The following is an 18,749-nucleotide window of genomic DNA, read 5'->3' as shown; positions in this document are numbered from 1 at the left end:
ATGTGGGGTTTTGTGATCCTTGTTTTATGTACTATACGATACTATAGTTATCCAATAGTACCAGTGTAATCCTGCTGAATAAACATGAAGCCAAAGTACAAAATAAAACCTTACTAATGGTCATTAAGGAACCATTAACTTGCTTCACAGATTTTACCAGTCTCACATTAAAACACAAGATGGTAAAACTTGGGTGGAGAAGACACGTATGACCAAGTATGATATTCTGTTGTAAACCGTTGCCAGAGTGCTACCTGTACCCATAGCAGTATTTCCCAAATGGTGTTCCACGAACCCCAAGGTTCCGCAAACTGAAAATAAGGGTTCTGCAAGAAAATCCCATTACAACAATATATTATGATTTTAAAAAAAAGTTTTAAAATATGTGCAAGTAAACTAAATGGCGATCTCATGACCTTGTTTAGCATTTGTTTATTACTATCCTTAGTTATTTGTGGTCTACTTTTTCAGCTCCATATATAAGACTGTTATTAGGTGTTCTGCAAAATTCTTTCAAGTTTAAAAGGGTTCCATAGCTAAACAAAATTGGAAAACATTGACCTATAGGGTTGGCCATGCCCATCACAGAGCTCCAGATGTGGCAAAGTGAGAGTATAAAGGGCACAGTTATGCCCCATCTCTTACTCATCTCAATTGTCACGTACCATGCAAGCTGAAGTAGTTTTCCGTTCTACAGGATCTAGGGCAGGGGTTTCCAAACTTTTTGACATGGGGACCAGTAAATCCATTCACGAGCTTTTGGAGGACCGGTAACATTCATTTGCATAGTCAGTAAGAAAATGATGAATATTCAAATAAGTTGTTTCTGGTCCTCCCAAAGCCCCCAGTGTCAGCGTTAGCAAAGCTTTTGATACAGTCACCCACAATATTCTTGCCAGCAAGTTAAAGGAATATGGATTGGATAAATGGGACTGTAAGATGGATAGAAAGCTTGCTAGATCAGGGTTTCCCAAACTTTTTACTTTAGTTGGAACCCATTTTTTTCAGTACTGTCTTTTGCAGCCCTAAAATATAAACGCATATAAAAAAAAAAAGAATGAAAAATGAATACGTTTTCAGTGTTTCCTCTGGCTGCATCCTCCACCCAGCCTGGGCCAGGGCATGGGGGACCCGGTGCCACATGAGCACTTCAGGAGGCGGGAGCAGGAGCAGATTGGGGGTAGGGTATCTGGCTAGGAAGGAGGGTGCAAGGAAGAGTAGGGTTGCCAAATGTCTGGTTTTGTACTGGACAGTCTGGTATTTGAAGGTTTTATCTGGGAAAGAAATTGAGAAATTACCAGACATATAAAGTGTCTGGTATTTTCTAATTAGGTAAGTTTTATTATAATTAGGTGTATTAGTCCTTAGCTGCCTGGCTGGTAGATGTGCTCACGCTGCCTGAGTGTGTCTATTTGCCAGGCAGTTCGCAACTACTCCAGGAAAGGTACTGGGCGGGGGGGGAGGGGGGGAATGGAATCCCCAGCCAGACTGTAGCCCGACAGCGCCCCCCCCCCCCATCTCAAACAATCTTGCTTGCCCTCTGAGATGTCTGTATACAGGGCAGAGAAGGAACAATAAGAAAATCAGCATAGCCATTAAGTTTTGATCTGCTTTGATGCGAGACTAGGATATGCAAGTTTCTCTGACTCTGAGTAACGATTAAGGAAACAAACTGAGCTCGAGGCTGCAAGAAGTGCCCGGCTGGCACCCATGTTGATTCGAACACAGAGTCCCTGGGAGAGGAATTTCCCACTGAGAAAAAGAACGTCCAGTACTTCCAATTTAATCCTCTCAACTCTCTCTTACAAGTGTAAATTAAGTTCACAACTCCCTTGTAAGAACTGGTCTCACAAAAGACAGATCAGCACCATTTGGCATTACAGATAAGAAAGAGAAAATACGTGACCCAACGGGTATATAAGGTGGTACAGTAGCACACTCTCTTTTGAGTGTCAATCTGCCCCTCTACCTGCTGGTCGGGTTAGGTGTTTGACCTCCCGAGGTTCCATGGGGACGCCCACCTCGTATTTTCGTCTTTCCGAGGAATTGAGGGACCGATCCTGGCCTGACACGCTGGGACCGAGGGGGTAAAAATTGTACCTGTATGTGTCCTTTTGATATAGTGCATGCATAGAATAGAGCTCTTTAAAGATTAAGCTGTAATTTGGTACCATTATTTTCTATTTCCTATCTTTATCTTCTTTGTAACCATTTTTTTATATCTATATCTATATCTATATCTATATCTATATCTATATCTATATCTATATCTATATCTATATCTATATCTATATCTATCTGTCAGCAGTTAAGAAATAGAACAATAGCCACTGCAACCATATGATTTATAAGCTTCCTCAATAAACCTGTAAATGTTTAAGCTTTAACCTGACTCCTTCAGTTGCTGTAACAAAACCAGGCACAATATATAAAAACTTCAGCCAGTTATTAGGAACAGTATAGGAAGAGCTTGGGCGTTTGTATCTGTGTCACACCCAGGTGGCAAAATCCGTTGGGGCACTTCTCAGCCTCCCCCAGGCTGCCCGCTGCCAAGGAATCACAGATTCTAGCAGCTAAAATCTGAAGTGTAATAAGCTCTTCCTGTACACTTATTGGGGCGCCCGTCAACCTCTTCCAGGTTGCCCACTGCAAGGGACCCCGGTCTCAGCAGTTGAAGTCTCGGGTGTATAGTATACACACACACACACACACACACACACAGACACACACACACCACTCACTGCCCTGACCGTCGGCTGACAGAATTGATTGTGGGATTGTGCTACTGGTTCACATATAGCAACATGAAGCCTGTCCTGATAAACATGGATTTTAGTGGTATAGGGAAAGGGTTTGCCCGAGAGGGATGGGGTAACCCTAAATGGAACAAAGAGATGTTAGAGAAAGATTGGGGGAAATCTCAGGAGATCTGGGAACAGTTTCATAGCTGGCGAGCCGCTTGTAAGATCAAAAAGGGAAAAGGGAAAGGCGCTTGCATCTGGCTGTTAAAGGATGCCTGGCAGGCAGCCTGTGCTAGCTACTGGGACTTAGAAACTGAGCTGATAAAGGTTAGAAATGAGAAGGAGGAACTGCGGAAACAATGTCAGAACTTAGATACCCGGGTGCGGACACTAAGTAAAGACATGGAGCACCTACAGGGGCGGCTCCTCCCAATGTTAGAAAAGGAAGGGATTGCACGTAGAGAGAAATTGGAAGCCAAGCCATGAAGCATTAATAGAGCCAAAGTAGAAACTGCTCTGTGGTTAGATCCAGATGACTGGGACGGAGACATCTGGGATTCCTCTGACGGAGAATCAGCTTCCTAACGAAAGGAAAGCAGCCCCAGTTCAGATGAGACCAGTTGTCACCTTTAAAATATCAGGTGAGGATGGAGGAAGCTCAGGCAGTGAGGGGGAGGAAACTTCCGCCTCTGGCATTTCTGATGGGTGTAAATCAGACAGAGGAAGAAAGGGAGCCGAACAGAAAGGACTACACGATCCTATAAGCCCGCAGAATTACGGGAAATACAGGCAGAATTCACTAAGAGACCTGAGGAAAGAATCATAGATTGGCTAGTCCGTATATGGGACAGCGGAGCCGGACACACGCATTTATCCTCCTCAGAGTGCAGTAGGCTTAATCTGGGTGCTGGAGTATCTCTCAGTCACTCAGATAACAGAGGCCCAAAAACTCTCTGGGTCTTAGCCTGTAGGTGGGCTACAGAAATCTTCCGGGCAGACCAAGGTGAGCCTACCACTACACCGTGGGCGAACGTAGATGAAGTTAAGCGGGCCTTGCAAATAGCAGCCACTATCAGCCTGTTGAATCGGAACAAATCCAACCCGGAGCGGGAGGTAGGGAACCCCTGGGAACAAAAGGGCCGACTAGATGAACTCAGACCGCTTCTGAAGGGAGCACCCAGTGCCCATAAGGCTATGTCCCTAAGTCTCCGAGACACCGTCTGAGCGCAGCCGGACACCACCTATCAAGGGTTACTGACAATGATGATACAGTACTTCCGGGAGTTTGGGGAAGGCGGCGCGCCACCGGCTAAAGCCAACGTGCGGGAGCTAAAAGGAAACCCTAAAGGTAAACCAGAGGGTTTCAAGCCCCGGCGTGAGATAACTCCGGAAGAAAAGGAGCTCCGAACTAGACTCTGGAAGCAGTGCTTAGCCTTAGGCTACCCCAGAGATGTAATTCACGGACTACCAACTGGAAGATTAAAGCTCCTGGCCACTTTTAAGAAAGCTGATTCAGAGGGGGCAAACATAACTCCTAGTGCCCCTCCTGCTACAGACACCCCTTATACAACACTGCGACAGCAACTGCATCAACTGCCACCTTCCCCGGTTAGCTGCAACCAAGGAAACTAAATAGTGGGGGTCAGCCTCCCCTCCACATAAACGAGCTCAAAGGGGAGGAAAATCCCAGCAATGACCCCCGGATCCAAATAATTGTAAATGATAAACACACAGTATCTTTTTTGGTGGATACTGGAGCTCAAATATCCATGATTAGGCAGGAAGATTTTCATGGCCTGCCACCTTCTGGCTGAAAGCAAATACTAGTTACTGGAGTAAATGGCACAGTTACAACTTATCCTCTGGTCAAAATAAAATTGGATATTCCCTTAAAACCCCACAGACAGCCCCGAAAGCATGAAATAGTCCTTGGAAATGCCAGCATACTTGGCATGGATATCTTAAGAGGAAGGGAGTGATTAATGGAGAAAGATGGGCTTTTGGAGCTGACCTTAAGTCACACGTGACTGTCCTGGGTGATACAGACACCCCTCGCTACAAGATTAGTTTGCTGACTCAAGCCCCCGCTCTCCCACCTTCCACAGTAACCACAATGAAACAGTACAGTATCTGAGCCGAAGCTATAGCTCCGGTCTCTGAACTAATCAAAGACTTGGAAAAATGGGGAATCTTAGCTCGCACTTACTCCCCATATAACTCACCAGTATGGCCAGTCAAGAAACCAAATGGGAAATGGAGACTCATTATAGACTATCGAAAACTAAATAGCAGCACGGGACCTTTGACGGCTGCAGGTCCTAGCATGGTCAGCATTGTAAACAGTATACAGACTTGGAACAAGCAGTGGTTGGCTGTACTAGATGTAAAGGATATGTTTTTCATGGTTCCCCTGCAACCTGCAGATTGGGAAAAATTTGCTTTCACCTGGAAAGGGGTTTAATATACTTTTACTCGTATGCCTCAAGGCTATAAACATTCCCCAACAACCTGCAATGGGGCACTGGCAAGGGTCCTAGATGGCCTGACCCTGCCACCGAGTGTCCAAATATTGCAGTACATAGATGACATCTTAATAGGAGGAGATTCCTCCGATGACGTCCAAGAGGCCATGAATCAAGTAAGAACAACATTAGAAGGTCTTGGTTTGGATTTACCACCTGACAAATTCCAAGGCCCCTCTCATGAGGTAAAATTCCTGGGCACTGTCTGGATGGGAGGCAGGAGGATGGTCCCAAACAGCTGTATTTTAAAGAAGCCTTATTGAAGGCACAGAAAAAAAAAACCATCCCAACGCGTAGCAAGAGAGGCAAACATGGTAAGAGACCAGATGGGCTTAAAGGGGAAATCCTTGGTGAACTTAAGCACAAAAAGGAAGCTTACAAAAAGTGGAAACTTGGACAAATGGCCAGGGAGGAGTTTAAATGTATAGCTCAAGAATGCCTGGGGGTTATCAGGAAGGCGAAAGCGCAAACGGAATTGTGACTGGCTAAGGATGTGAAGGATAACAAGAAAAGTTTCTACAGGCATGTTAACAAGAAGGTGGTGATCAGAGAGGGTGTGCGGCCCCTAATGGATGAAGGAGGTAACCTAGTGACAGATGATGTGGGGAAAGCTGAAGTACTCAATGCTTTCTTTGCCTCTGTATTCACAGACAAGGTCAGCTCCTGGACTTCTGCGCTAAATGACGCAAGATGGGATGAAGATGGCCAGCCCGTGGTGGGTAAAGAACAGGTTAGGAACTATTTAGAAAAGCTAAATGTACACGAATCCATGGGTCCGGACTTAATGCACCCGAGGGTACTGAGAGAGTTGGCAAATGTCCTTGAGGAGCCTTTGACTATTATCTTTGAAAAGTTGTGGAGATCGGGAGAAATCCCGGATGATTGGAAACAAGCAAATGTAGTGCCCATCTTCAAAAAATGGAAGGACGATCCAGGGAACTATAGGTCGGTCAGTCTTACCTCAGTTCCTGGAAAGAATCATGGAAGGGATCCTTAAGGAATCCATTTTGAGGCATTTGGACGAGAGGAAAATGATTAGGAATAGTCAGCATGGATTCACAAAGGGCAAGTTGTGCCTGACCAATCTGATTAGCTTCTATGATGAGGTAACTGGCTCGGTGGACATGGGAAAAATCAGTGGATGTAATATACCTTGACTTTAGCAAGGCTTTTGATACCGTCTCCCACGATATTCTTCCCAGCAAGTTAAGGGAATGTGGATTGGATAAATGGATGGTAAGATGGATAGAAGGCCGGGCCCAGCAGGTAGTGATCAATGGCTTGATGTCAGGATGGCGGTCGGTTTCTAGCGGAGTGCCCCAAGGTTCGGTTCTAGGACCAGTTTTGTTCAATATCTTTATTAATGACCTGGATGAGGGGATGGATTGCACCCTCAGCAAGTTTGCGGATGACACTAAGCTGGGGGAAGAGGTAGATATGCTTGAGGGCAGAGATAGGGTCCAGAGTGACTTAGACAAATTGGAGGATTGGGCCACAAGAAATCTGATGAGGTTCAACAAGGACAAGTGTAGAGTCCTGCACTTGGGATGGAAGAATCCCAAGCATTGTTACTAGCTGGGGACCAACCAGTTAAGTACAGGCAGTCCCCGGGTTACATGGATCCGACTTACATCAGATCCCTACTTACAAACGGGGTGAGGCAACCCCGCACTAGCTGCTTCCCCCCAGCAGACCAGGGAGACGTGAAGCTAGCGCCCTCCCACCGCAGCAGACCAGGGAGATGCGGAGCGGCTTTTCTCAGCAGATACCTCAGCTTGAGAATAAAGGATTGGGGGAAGTGAGGTGTGGGAGAATAAAACTGATCTCTGGAGAAATGTTTGGCTAGAGTTTCCCCTATAATATGTACCAGTTCCGACTTACATACAAATTCAACTTAAGAACAAACCTACAGTCCCTATCTTGTACGTAACCTGGGGACTGCCTGTAGGAGTTCTGCAGAAAAGGACCTGGGGGTTACAGTGGATGAGAAGCTGGATATGAGTCAACAGTGTGCCCTTGTAGCCAAGAAGGTTAATGGCATATCAGGTTGCATTAAGAGGAGCATTGCCAGCAGATCCAGAGATGTCATTATTCGGCTTTGGTGAGGCTACATCTGGAGTCGTGTATCCAGTTCTGGGCCCCCCACTACAAAAAGGATGTGGATGCATTGGAGAGGATCCAGCGGAGGGCAACCAAAATTAGGGGGCTGGACCATATGACCTACAAGGAGAGGCTGAGGGACTTGGGTCTGTTTAGTCTGCAAAAGCAAAAAGTGAGGGGGGATTTGATAGCAGCCTTCAACTTCCTGAAGGGAGGTTCCAAAGAGGATGGAGAGGCTGTTCTCAGTAGTGACAGATGGCAGAACAAGGAGCAATGGTCTCAAGTTGTGGTGGGAGAGGTCCGGGTTGGATATTAGGAAAAACTATTTCACTAGGAGGATGGTGAAGCACTGGAATGGGTTACCTAGGGAAGTAGTGGCGTCTCCATCCCTAGAGGTGTTTAAGTCTTGGCTTGACAAAGTCCTTGCTGGCTTGATTTAGTTGGAATTGGTCCTGCCTAGAGCAGGGGGCTGGACTTGATGACCTTCGGAGGTCTCTCCCAGTTTTATGATCCTATAGCTAGGGACTATCAGCTGGAACTTCATCAACTTGATACTTGGATGTTGATAACCTCAACTAGTTTAAGTCGCAAACCACAAATCAGACATGATATCAGGAAATAATGGAAATACCCTGCCACCGGGTATCATGCAAAAAGGCACAATGTGTCTCTGGCTATAGCAAAGGCTTCCAGAGTGGTTGCAATTGACCTAGCCTATGGACCTACATGAATTAAGAACTGCTCTATGATGAGGTAGCCAGTTTCAACAGTCAACAATGGTGCCAGAAAGGACGGCTCAGATCTGTCTGAGTAAGATGGGATCAGCAAGCTTAAGGGAATGCTCTACCATCAATACCAGACTAATCTTCTGTGGAGAAGTCCTGGGCTCTGGACTTTGAGGAACCCAATACTGAAATTTTCAAGACTGTTCTAGACACTGAAACTGACAGATCTGGTCACAGGGATCTCCTCTGGCAAATAATTCTGAGAAGAAGCCTTTCAAAGATCTTCCTTTTGATGACTAAGAGGGTTGTGAGATGGGTTACAGGACTGCCTCCATTAAGATATAGCTGTAGTAAGATGAGGGCCTGAAACAAGCTCAGGTATCACAGGCCTGGTGAGAGGCCTGAGACCTAGATAGCAATGCTCAAGACTTCGCTAATATAAAGCAAGGCAGAGCTGTGAACAAGAGACACGCCCTGGCTAAGAACTTGGCAAGAATAGGGCTGATATTACAGAAACACTCATAAGTAGCTGTAAGCCCATGCCATAAGCATATTCCAGAGCTGTTGTAACAGGACGCATCATGAAGAAACATCTTGCTACTACCATACTCCTCACAAGTAAGAGGAACATACTGACCCAGCTTCAGGACAGGGTCTAAACTGACAGCATGATAGTGATCAAACTCACACATACAAGGTAATATGTGCACCTGTAAATAAAGTTGTCTTGGAAAGGCTGTCTTTCTTCAACTGAGGGGGCACTGTCGCATTCCTGGCACTGACTGAGTTGGTCCATTGTCAGGTAGTACATATATGCAGTGATTTGGTATTGTCTGTCAATTATTATTATACTTTCTTTGGTGCTTTTGACCCTAATCTGATTTTGTGGTCTTTTGGGGGCTTTCAGAATCTGCTGTGTTGACTATTAGCGCAAGCCTATGACACACAGAAGGGCCAAACACACAGCTGAACAATCATCATCACTTAAGGAGCAGGAGTCCTGTCAGAACACCTCATGTCAGACTCCTCACTACAGAGGCCCCTGCTTTATGACTGCCTGATTTATGACCCCCTGTACTTACGACTTTTGCCATAAGTGCAGAAGGGACCGAAATACCCCGACTTACGTCCTCAGCCCCGCTTTTACGACAGCGCACGCCTGTCAAATGCGGGCTCGAGTTACGACGCCCCTGACTTGCAACACTATCCCAATAACCAATTGCGTCCCAAGTCGGGGGCAGCCTGTGCCACAGCAGCTAAGATACTGTTCCCTCCTTTTCTTTGTCCTGAGACTTAAAACCACAACAAATAGAACACCTGTCTCTAGCTCAGCTCTCATCCTGGCACTTTCATCATCATGAATAAGGGCACCAATGGGAAAAAATTCTCTGCAGTCTGCTCGAGGCCTGAATGCTTTGACATAGGCCTTTCCAATACCAAATAGGGGCTAGTGGCCTGCTAACCAGATTTCAGCTCATGTAGTACTAGAAGTTTCTCAACTCTGCAGGGAGATCTCTTCAAAAAGTTGCAACAAGAAGTATTAATTGTGATCACTTGTACATAGACACAACTGCCCACTAGGAAATGGATAGATAACACTAAAGGGATTACAGTAATTCCTAATTTGCTAAATTTTTATCTAGCAATAAAAATATTTTCCTATTAAAATAATCCCTATAAATAAAATGTTCACAGCTATGAAAAATGAGCTTAATGCCAATCAAATCAGACTTAAGAATGTTTAATATTTTGTGTAACAAATCATTTTGATCAGTTTTGAATGAACTATTGTTTTTCTTTATAGTTATACCAGTTAAAAGTTGTATCAAAGATTTATGTATTTAAAGAAATTTAATATCTAATATAATTAGATACATTGACAATAGAGAAGAATCATCATCATTAATACAGCAGTAAATAAGAATTACCACTACACTGCCCATAGAAATCTGCTTTTAGTATCAGCTCCACTGTAACAATTCAATCATGGCAAAGTAGTGCAAGAGAGGCTTACTGCATTTCAATTTCTGTTCTATTCAATAAAACGTCAATGTGGAATTACACCTAATTATTCATGAGTAGGCCTTTTGGCACCCTCTAGTGGATTCCTCTCGGACTTTTTGAGTTTGGTTTTTTATAACTTTCCCCCAGTTTGGCCTTCCAAAACCTTCCTGCTTTTTAGAAGTGCTAGATGCAATCTCCAGCTTCTAAGGACACAAATTAAATGTCAAGGTCATAATATTGATCTACATTTTTTCTGGAGTGAGTCACTCTGAAATAAAATAATCCCAATGCATAATATGAAAGTTTATCCAGGCCTTACTCCAAGAAAGGAAATTTACAGGAAAAGAGTTATGACATAGATGTCTGCTCAACAACTTTGGAGCAAACCAGATCTATTACTCATGGCAAGGGAGATACAGCTCCATCTCTGTTCAGCCACTAATCGAAACACCTCTGTAGCCCAGGAAAAAACTAATTATGAGAGCAAGCATTGAGACTAAATACAGCAACCAACCAGAAGAGCATGAAATTCAATTTGAAAAAAATAAAATAAAATAACACTAACAATTAGTAATCCCATCTCTTTCCCCAACTGACAGCCTACTTGGGGTAGGTTAGATCTGTGGAATTCATTACATGAACATTTATTTATGCTCTATTCCAAAAAAGGAAAAATCTGTCTATTCATATTTGCAATGAGGTTACAGATCCAGGACATTGGGATTTTTATAGCACTATCCACTTGAGGGGAGAGGATGTATGCTATACAGAGTTATGTAAAGATGTAAAAGAGGCTACATAACGCCATTCTAAAAAAATTACTGAAATACCAAAATGAGGAGTACCAACTTACCAAAAGGCAGCATCAGATGATTTTCACTGTTATGGTTCTGAGACAGTGATTTTGAAGCCTTCTTTCCTCTTGACACTGTATAATAAAGCACAAAGAAAGTATTTGTCTTTCTGCATTGAGCTGTGCAGTGAGTATATACTTTAGATTTCTGTAGTTTAAGTATGTTAAATTGCAGTTATCTGACTAATTGTGTAATCAATACAATTTGTATCAACTACATGATTAGTCGATAAGGGGCTGCTCGCAGAGCCTTAGTAGGGTAGATCCTGAAGCTGGCTGAAGCCAGGACTGAGCAGTCCCAGCTTGTGCTGGCTCCAGGAATCACCCGCACTGCAGTTCTGCATTTTAAATTTATCAAGAACCGTCAGACTCCTACTACATTTAAAATGCAGAGGTGCAGCATCCTGGAACAGGCCAAGCCAGGACTGCTCAGTCCCAGCTCAGGCCAAGTCCAGCAGTCCCTGTTCACAGCGGCCAGGGAGGGCCATGGGAACAGGCTGCTGCTGCTAAAGCAACCCCTGCACGCAGCCAGCCCCAACTGCCATGATCAGGAGCTGCATGGTGGCAGCAACCTCTCTCGGCTGGCAGGCGCAGAGGGGAGCTCCTTGCTGTGACCCATGCGGACGGGGACTGCTTTCGGAGCAGCCTCCCCCATACCTCCCTGCTGCCTCTAATAGAGAAAGCAGGGGGAGGGGGTAGGCAGTACTGCAGAGGCATGGGTTCCTGTTCCCTCTCCCCTTGCGGTCTCTCATACAGAGGCAGAAAGGAGGGTGGCAGGGGGAGGAGTAGTCAAGTACTACACTTGACTACCCGATAAGCTTATGCCAGTCAAGTACATAAGAACAGCCGTACTGAGTCAGACCAAAGGTCCATCTAGCCCAGTATCCTGTCTACTGACAGTGGCCAGCACCAGGTGCCCCAGAGAGGGTGGACCGAAGACAATGATCAAGCGATTTGTCTCCTGCCATCCCTCTCCAGCCTCTGACAAACAGAGGCCAAGAACATCATTTTATCCCCTGGATAAAAGTAGCTGGATAATTGCTAACATTCCTACTGTGGTTCCCAAAAAATGCCACAAATTGTCTTTGGGATACTCTACAGAGCCTGGAGTTTAGTCTTCTGGTATATGGTTGAGTGAGTATCACTTAATCTTCACAGAAAGATGGGTGTCAAGTTTTAAAATGCTCGGGTTACACGTAAAATGTGCCTAATTCTGATACACTGTGAACCACTATGATAGTTATGAAAAAAATTAACTGATTAGAAAGTAATGAACTACTTTCATAAACAGCTTCAATAGAGAGCTTGTCGAGGTACCTTAATCAGGTAAAATCCCATGAAATAACTCTGTACTTTGGGAAGATGCAGAAGTCATGCTATTCTCAAAAAATGCCTATCAGACATCTAGGAAAGATGAAATATACCAATTCTCTGCTCTAACTAAGAACTTGCCAGACGAAGCAGCAACTTGACTTTCAAATGTCTGAACTATCAAGCCCTGAACCCATCTTGAAAAAAATCCAAGAATCTGCAGTACTGACACAGATTTAAGAGTGACACTCTCATCCTGGTACCAAAAGTCACCCAAAGTCCCAGTATATGCTGTGTTGAACGTCCTTCTAGAAACTTAAAATGTGGATATTATCTCTTCCGAATAACCTCTTTGGCTCAAGAAGCTTTGTTCACCAACTAGACAACAAGGCTCAGACTGTCTGGATTCTTATTTATGACTGGATTTTGTAATAAAGATCCCATCTGCGTGGATAGAGGAGGAAGGTCTTTGTACCACAATAAGGAGGTCTCCATGGCCAGAACAGGACTACCAGAATTACCAGTTCTGCTTTTCTTCTGAAGTGTTCTAATGAGAGAAAAGGAATATTAAAAATAAAGATCAGTTCCTTTTGAGACATCTTTGCTACAAGGCATCTGTTGCCTTGGCTTCATAATCTCACTGGCAAGAATGGAACATTGAATCTTTGTGATTCAAATGGTATGCAAACAGATCTATTGCTAGGAAACCAAGTTTCTTTTCCAGTAGATGGAAGACCTCTGGGTGTAGTCCTCATTCTGTATAATCTATCTTTTGCATGCTGAGAAGTGAGCTGTGACATTCACTTTGTAATGGACACAAAGGAAGCAGAGTAACTGCTGATTCTCCTCAGGTCAAGTCATAGAACTTGAGCTTCTCTGTCTGTAGATGCCATTCTCTTTTGCTCTGCTGACATAGAACATGACTGAGGTATCTGTTGGCAGCATGAAGTCTACATATTGCCTGATTATATATTGGACTGTGGTGATATTTCATTCTATCCTGCATTGTTCTCATTTGACTGGCTCTCTCAGAAGTCTGAACCCCATTCCTCCAGCCTTGTGGTGATAAGTGTCCTGTTGAGTTTACTTATTGGAAAGTTTGACTAGAATCCTCACACTCATCCAGCAGAATGGCCTGAGACTGCTCCTGGGGAAAAGATGTTTTTAGTAAGGAAAGAGTAAGCAATCCTGACACTTAGGAACTTTTTCCTAATGTCCAACCTAAACCCCCTTGCTGAAATTTAAGCCCACCGCTTCTTGTCCTATCAGCAGAGGCCAAGGAGAACAATTTTTCCTCCCTCCTCCTTGTAACAGCCTTTTAAATACTTGAAAACTGCTATCATGTCTTCCCTAAACTAAACAAGCTCAGTTCTTTCAGTCTTCCTCCATAGGTCATGTTTTCCAGATTTTGAATAATTTTTGTCGCTCTTTTCTGGACCTTCTCCAATTTCTCCATCTCTTTCCTGAAATGTGGTGCCCAGAACTGGATACAATACTACAGTTGAGGCATAATCCGTGCAGAGTAGAGTGGAATAATTACTTGTGTCTTGCTCACAACATTCCTGTTAACACATCCCAGAATCATGCTTGCTTTTTTGTGTGCAAGTGTCACACTGTTGACTTAGCTTGTGGTGCATTATAACACCTAGATCTTTTTTGCAGTACTTCTTTCCATAGTCACTTCCCATTCTGTATGTGTGAAACTGATTGTTCCTTCCTAAATTGAGTACTTTGCATTTGTCCTTATTAAACTTCATCCCGTTTACTTCAGGCCATTTCTCCCATTTGTCCAGATAATTTTGAATTAGGATCCTATCCTCCAAGGCACTTGCAAACCCTCCCAGCTTTTTATCATCTGCAAACTTAATAAGCATACTCTCTATGCCAATATCTAAATCATTGATGAAGATACTGAACAGAACCGGTCCCAAAATAGACCTCTGCAGAACCCCAGTTATGCCCTTCCAGCATGACTGTGAACCATTATTAACTACTCTGAGACTGATTATGCAGCCAGTTTTACACCAACCTTATAGTAGCTCCATCTAGGTTGTACTGATTTATTGATCTAGTTTATCAATAAGGTGGTCATGTGAGACCGCATCAAAAGCTTTACTAAAGTCTAGGTATATCATGTCCATCGCTTCTCCCTTGTCCACAAGTCTTGCCATCCTATCAAAGAAAGCTCTCAGATTGGTTTGACATGATTTGTTCTTTACAAATCCATGCTAGCTGTAACCAATCACTTTATCTTCCAGATGAATTCCTTAACTATTTGCCCCTTTGTTTCCCCTGGCACAGAAGTTAAACTGACTGATCTGTAGTTTCCTTGGTTGTTCTTATTTCCCTTTTTATAGATGGGTACTGTATTTGCCCTTTTCCAGTCTTCTGGAATCTCTCCCGTCTTCCACGATTTTTCAAAGATGATGGCTAAATGCTCAAATACCTCCTGAGTATTCTAGGATGCATTTCATCAGGCCTTGGTGACTTGCAGACCTCTAACTTTTGTAAGTAATTTTAACTTGTGTTTTTTTTAATTTCTAAATCTACACCATTTCTACTAGCATTCACTATGTTTGGCATCGCATCATCATAAATCTTTCGTGAAAATCAAAACAAGTTAAGCACCTCTGCCATTTCCAGGTTTCCTGTTACTTTCCTCTCTCCTCACTGAGCAACAGGCTTCAGTCCTTGAACTTCCTCTTGCTTCTAGCATATTTGTAAAATATTTTCTTGTTACCGTTTATGTCACTATCTAGACTGAGCTCGTTTTGAGCCTTTGCCTTCCTAATCTTGCCCTTGTGTACTTGCATTATTTGCATATATTCATCATTTGTAATTTGGTCTGGTCTCCACTTTTTATACAACTCCTTTTTGATTTGTAAATCATGTAAGATCTCCTGGTTAAGCCAAGGTGGTATATGCAATGGAATAGTTTGGTTCTTGGCCCTTAGCTCCCCTTTGAAAAACTATCAACTGCCTTCAGTTGTTTTTCCTTCTTAGTCTTGCTTTCCATGGGACTTTGCCTACCAGCTCTGTGAGTTACTGAAACATACTTTCCTGCAATCCACCGTCTCTATTTTGCTGTTCTCCCGTCTACCATTCCTTAGAATCATGATCTCTAGGATTTCATGATCACTTTTACCCAAGCTGCCTTCCACTTTCAAGTTTTCAACCAGTTCCTCCATGTTGGTTAAAATCAAATCTAGAATAGCTTCCCCACAGTAGCTTTCTCAACCTTCTGAAATTAAAAAAACCCACCTCCAATGCAGTTCAATAACTTATTAGATAATCTGTGCCTTGCTCTGTTAGTTTCCCAACATATATCTGCATAGTTGAAATTCCCCATCACCATCAAATCCTGTGCTTTGGATGACTGTTAATTGTTTAAAAAAAAAGTCTCACTCATCTCTTCTGCCTGGGTAGGTGGTCATGCTAGGGGTCTACTACAGACATCACCCTTGTTCTTTTAACCCTTTTTACCCAACTCAGACTCTCAACAAGTCTGGTCTCCTATGTCCACCTCAACCTCAGTCCAAGTGTACACATTTTTAGTCTATAAGGCAATACCACATTCCCTTTTTCCCCTGCCTATCCTTCGTGAGCAAGCTGTACCCTTCTATAACAATATTCCTATTGTGTATAATATCCCACCACATCTGTGTGATACTAACTAGGTCATAGCGGTGTTTGTTTATTAGCACTTCAAGTCCTTCCTGCTTTAGACATTAGAAGTAAAGGCCTTATTTCCTCTTCAGAGAAGGGACAGCTTCTACTACTACCAGCACCATTCACAGATAATTTAGGGTGGCTATTTTGAATGCTCAGACTCCTCTTGTCAGGAAGAAGCCTATAGGCAAGGGTTTTTTTGTTTAGTCTGATAGGAACAATACTGGCAATACTGTCCACCCAAGTTAGCTTTACTTGTGAAAATATGCAGAGAGATTTAGGTTACCAAATAACAGCTCTTGTTGCATTTACTTATTCTTGTTGACCTGATTTCCTCAGAAAATTTCATGCCTGAAGAAGAGGGCTAAGACTATGCCTGCGTGAGTTTGGAGGCTAGTGACAATCCTGTACAGTGAGGAAACAATTCTTTCAGAGTACTTGTAGTTAGAAACATGTTCCTGAGCAACATGGGAAATGTGCAGTGTTGTAGCTGTGTTGGTCTCAGGATATGACACAAAGTTGGCAAAAGTATCTTTTACTGGACCAACTTCTGTTGATGAGACACAAACTTTCAGAAGCTTTCAACTTCAGAAGGGCTCTGTGTAGCTTGAAAGCTCAGCTCTCTCATCAACAGAAGTTGCTCCACTAAAAGGTATTACCTCACTCATTTTGCCTGACCAGGGTAACAGGCACATCATCTTTTGTAGTTATTACAGGATACACTTTCACTGGTGCGAAGCATGGTGCCTTTTGGCCTTCTATAACAGAGGCCAGGAATGATCATGAATTAGAAATAAATGAGTAGGGGGACAAGAAGCCCCTTTCTACTGGCCAGTCCTTCCAGATCTGGACTGCGCCTCATCACTCCATATTCATCTACGAAGTGGTTGTAAAACAAGGCATGGCAACCTGCATCAGAAGCTGGGGGGAAAAAAAACAGGACATTAAAGCATGGTGATCTCCAGTAGCAGCAAATGACAGCCTCATAGTTAAAGGAATTGTGACAACTCAATATTTCACAAACTTTTAAATGTCACAGGAACACTGTATCCCACTGTTACACTTTCCATAGTGCATGAGGCATATATACCTATAGCTAAGGCCTCTGCAAGCCTCAATCATAATTTACAATAATCAGTTCACTTTCACCTAAAAGTCTATCTTCCATGTGTTGTTGGTGTTATTTTAACTATTTGATCCTCTAACTCTAATCTGGAATCCTGGCCTTCTTCCCATAAGCATGAATTTTCTTTTGCAAGGTTGAGAGTATGCATTTCCATAAGGATTAGCCCCTGTATGGTCTGGCCTTTTTTGCATTAATTGGCCTTGCTGCACCCCACAATGAAGAGCTAGAGAGCTTGACACTGACGTTCATCTGCCCTATTGAACTCTGCAGATGTATGTATTGTAAGACACACAGATTCCACTTTGTGCCTTTAGAAGTGCCTCCTGGAGCAATCCCCTAAATCAGACTCTTAAGATGGAAATTATGGGAGCCTTTTTCCTTCCCTTAGCATTTTATGCTGGAGCACTGAAGAGATTCTGAGGCTACGTCTAGACTGCAGTGCTTTTCCAGGATATGGAGATATCCCGGAAAAGAAATGCTGCGTCCAAGGAATGCATCCCCTTTTTCTGAATTTTTTTTTAAAAAGTGGCCAGGCTCTTCACCATCCCTATTATTATATAACCTCATTATACGAGAAAGAAGGGATGTGTTGAAAGAGCACTTTTTTACAAAATTTGGCACCGTGTAGATACATTCAATTTCAGAAAAGCCTCTTTCAACAACAAAGCATATTATGATTTGCAATCTGCGTAATGCAAATTGAGTTTTTTCCCCCATTTATTTTTGCAGTGTAGACCTAGCCTAAATATCTAACAAATCTTTCTTAGGTCTCCTTTGATCTTCGTCCTTAAATGCAGAGTGAAAATTCATAGTCTCCTAGAAGAATGGGTTGTGATATAGGGATGCAATAGTGTAGTCGATTGGTTAGGCTATAGAACACATGGATTTCCAGCACCCCCACTGCAAGTACATTTTTAAACAGGCTGGCAAGCCTGGCTTGTGCCAGGTCCAGGACCTATCCCTGCTGCAGCTCTGCATCTAAAGTATTAGAAAGTGGGTGGGCAGCCAGCCCAGCTCAGTCCTGGCTTGTGCCATGTCTGGTACCTACCCCTACTACTGCTCTGAATTTAAGGTATATTAGGAGTGAGGTGGGCAGGCAGCCCAGATCAGTTCTGGCTCAAGCTGGGTCTGGGAGCTCAGACTCCTCCCCACCCTTGAAAAGGGGCTACTGCTACCCTGTGCTGCTGCCTCTGATACATCCCCTGCAGGGGGCTCCTAAGGAGTGAAGCTGGAGCACACTGGCTGCCGGCCCACTCCTAGGGACTATACACACTAGTCCAATAACCAATAAGAATTAATGAGGTTAATAGACTATTAAATCAACCGATATATAAATTGGTGAAGGTAAGAATTCGGTGATTAGTCTTTCAAAACAGTTTTCTTGCCCTAAGAAAGGTGGTTCAGATGAAGGGTTATGCCGGATGGGATGAAGGAGTCTTCTCATGGTCCCTTTCTCCATTTTAACGGTGCTATTCAGATGCAGCCCTGACACAGGATGATCTCACCCTAAGGACACCAATTTCCAACTTTGGAGACTCAAAGTGAGTCTCTGGTTTGCTTGCTGCAATGGGAGAGAGAGTGGACACTGATGACCAAGAATAGAGAGAGAGTGGACACTGATGACCAAGAATAGAAATGAACCACTGCAGAGCTGGACAGGGGCAAGTTGTGAAATATAGGAAGGGATTTGGACCAAAG

At 43.5% G+C, this 18,749-nt stretch overlaps 1 protein-coding gene across 4 annotated transcripts in view; it reads right to left on the bottom strand.

Annotated features, from left to right (window-relative positions):
* Positions 1-18,749, bottom strand: part of SPIN1 (spindlin 1) — a 116,933-nt gene that overhangs the window by 53,060 nt on the left and 45,124 nt on the right. For 3 of the 4 annotated variants that reach the window (XM_075931859.1, XM_075931860.1, XM_006131895.3), the window contains exon 2: positions 10,946-11,020. The exons of the other annotated variant lie outside the window; for it this stretch is intronic. The gene's annotated coding sequence lies outside the window, so the exon portion shown is untranslated. The remainder of the gene's footprint in view (positions 1-10,945; positions 11,021-18,749) is intronic. 4 annotated transcript variants of the gene reach the window in all.

This window comes from Pelodiscus sinensis, chromosome 6, assembly GCF_049634645.1.
Source record: "Pelodiscus sinensis isolate JC-2024 chromosome 6, ASM4963464v1, whole genome shotgun sequence".
Classification (NCBI taxonomy): Eukaryota; Metazoa; Chordata; order Testudines; family Trionychidae; genus Pelodiscus; species Pelodiscus sinensis.
Note: the sequence above shows the minus strand (reverse complement) of the source record. Positions and strands in the feature narration are given on the sequence as shown.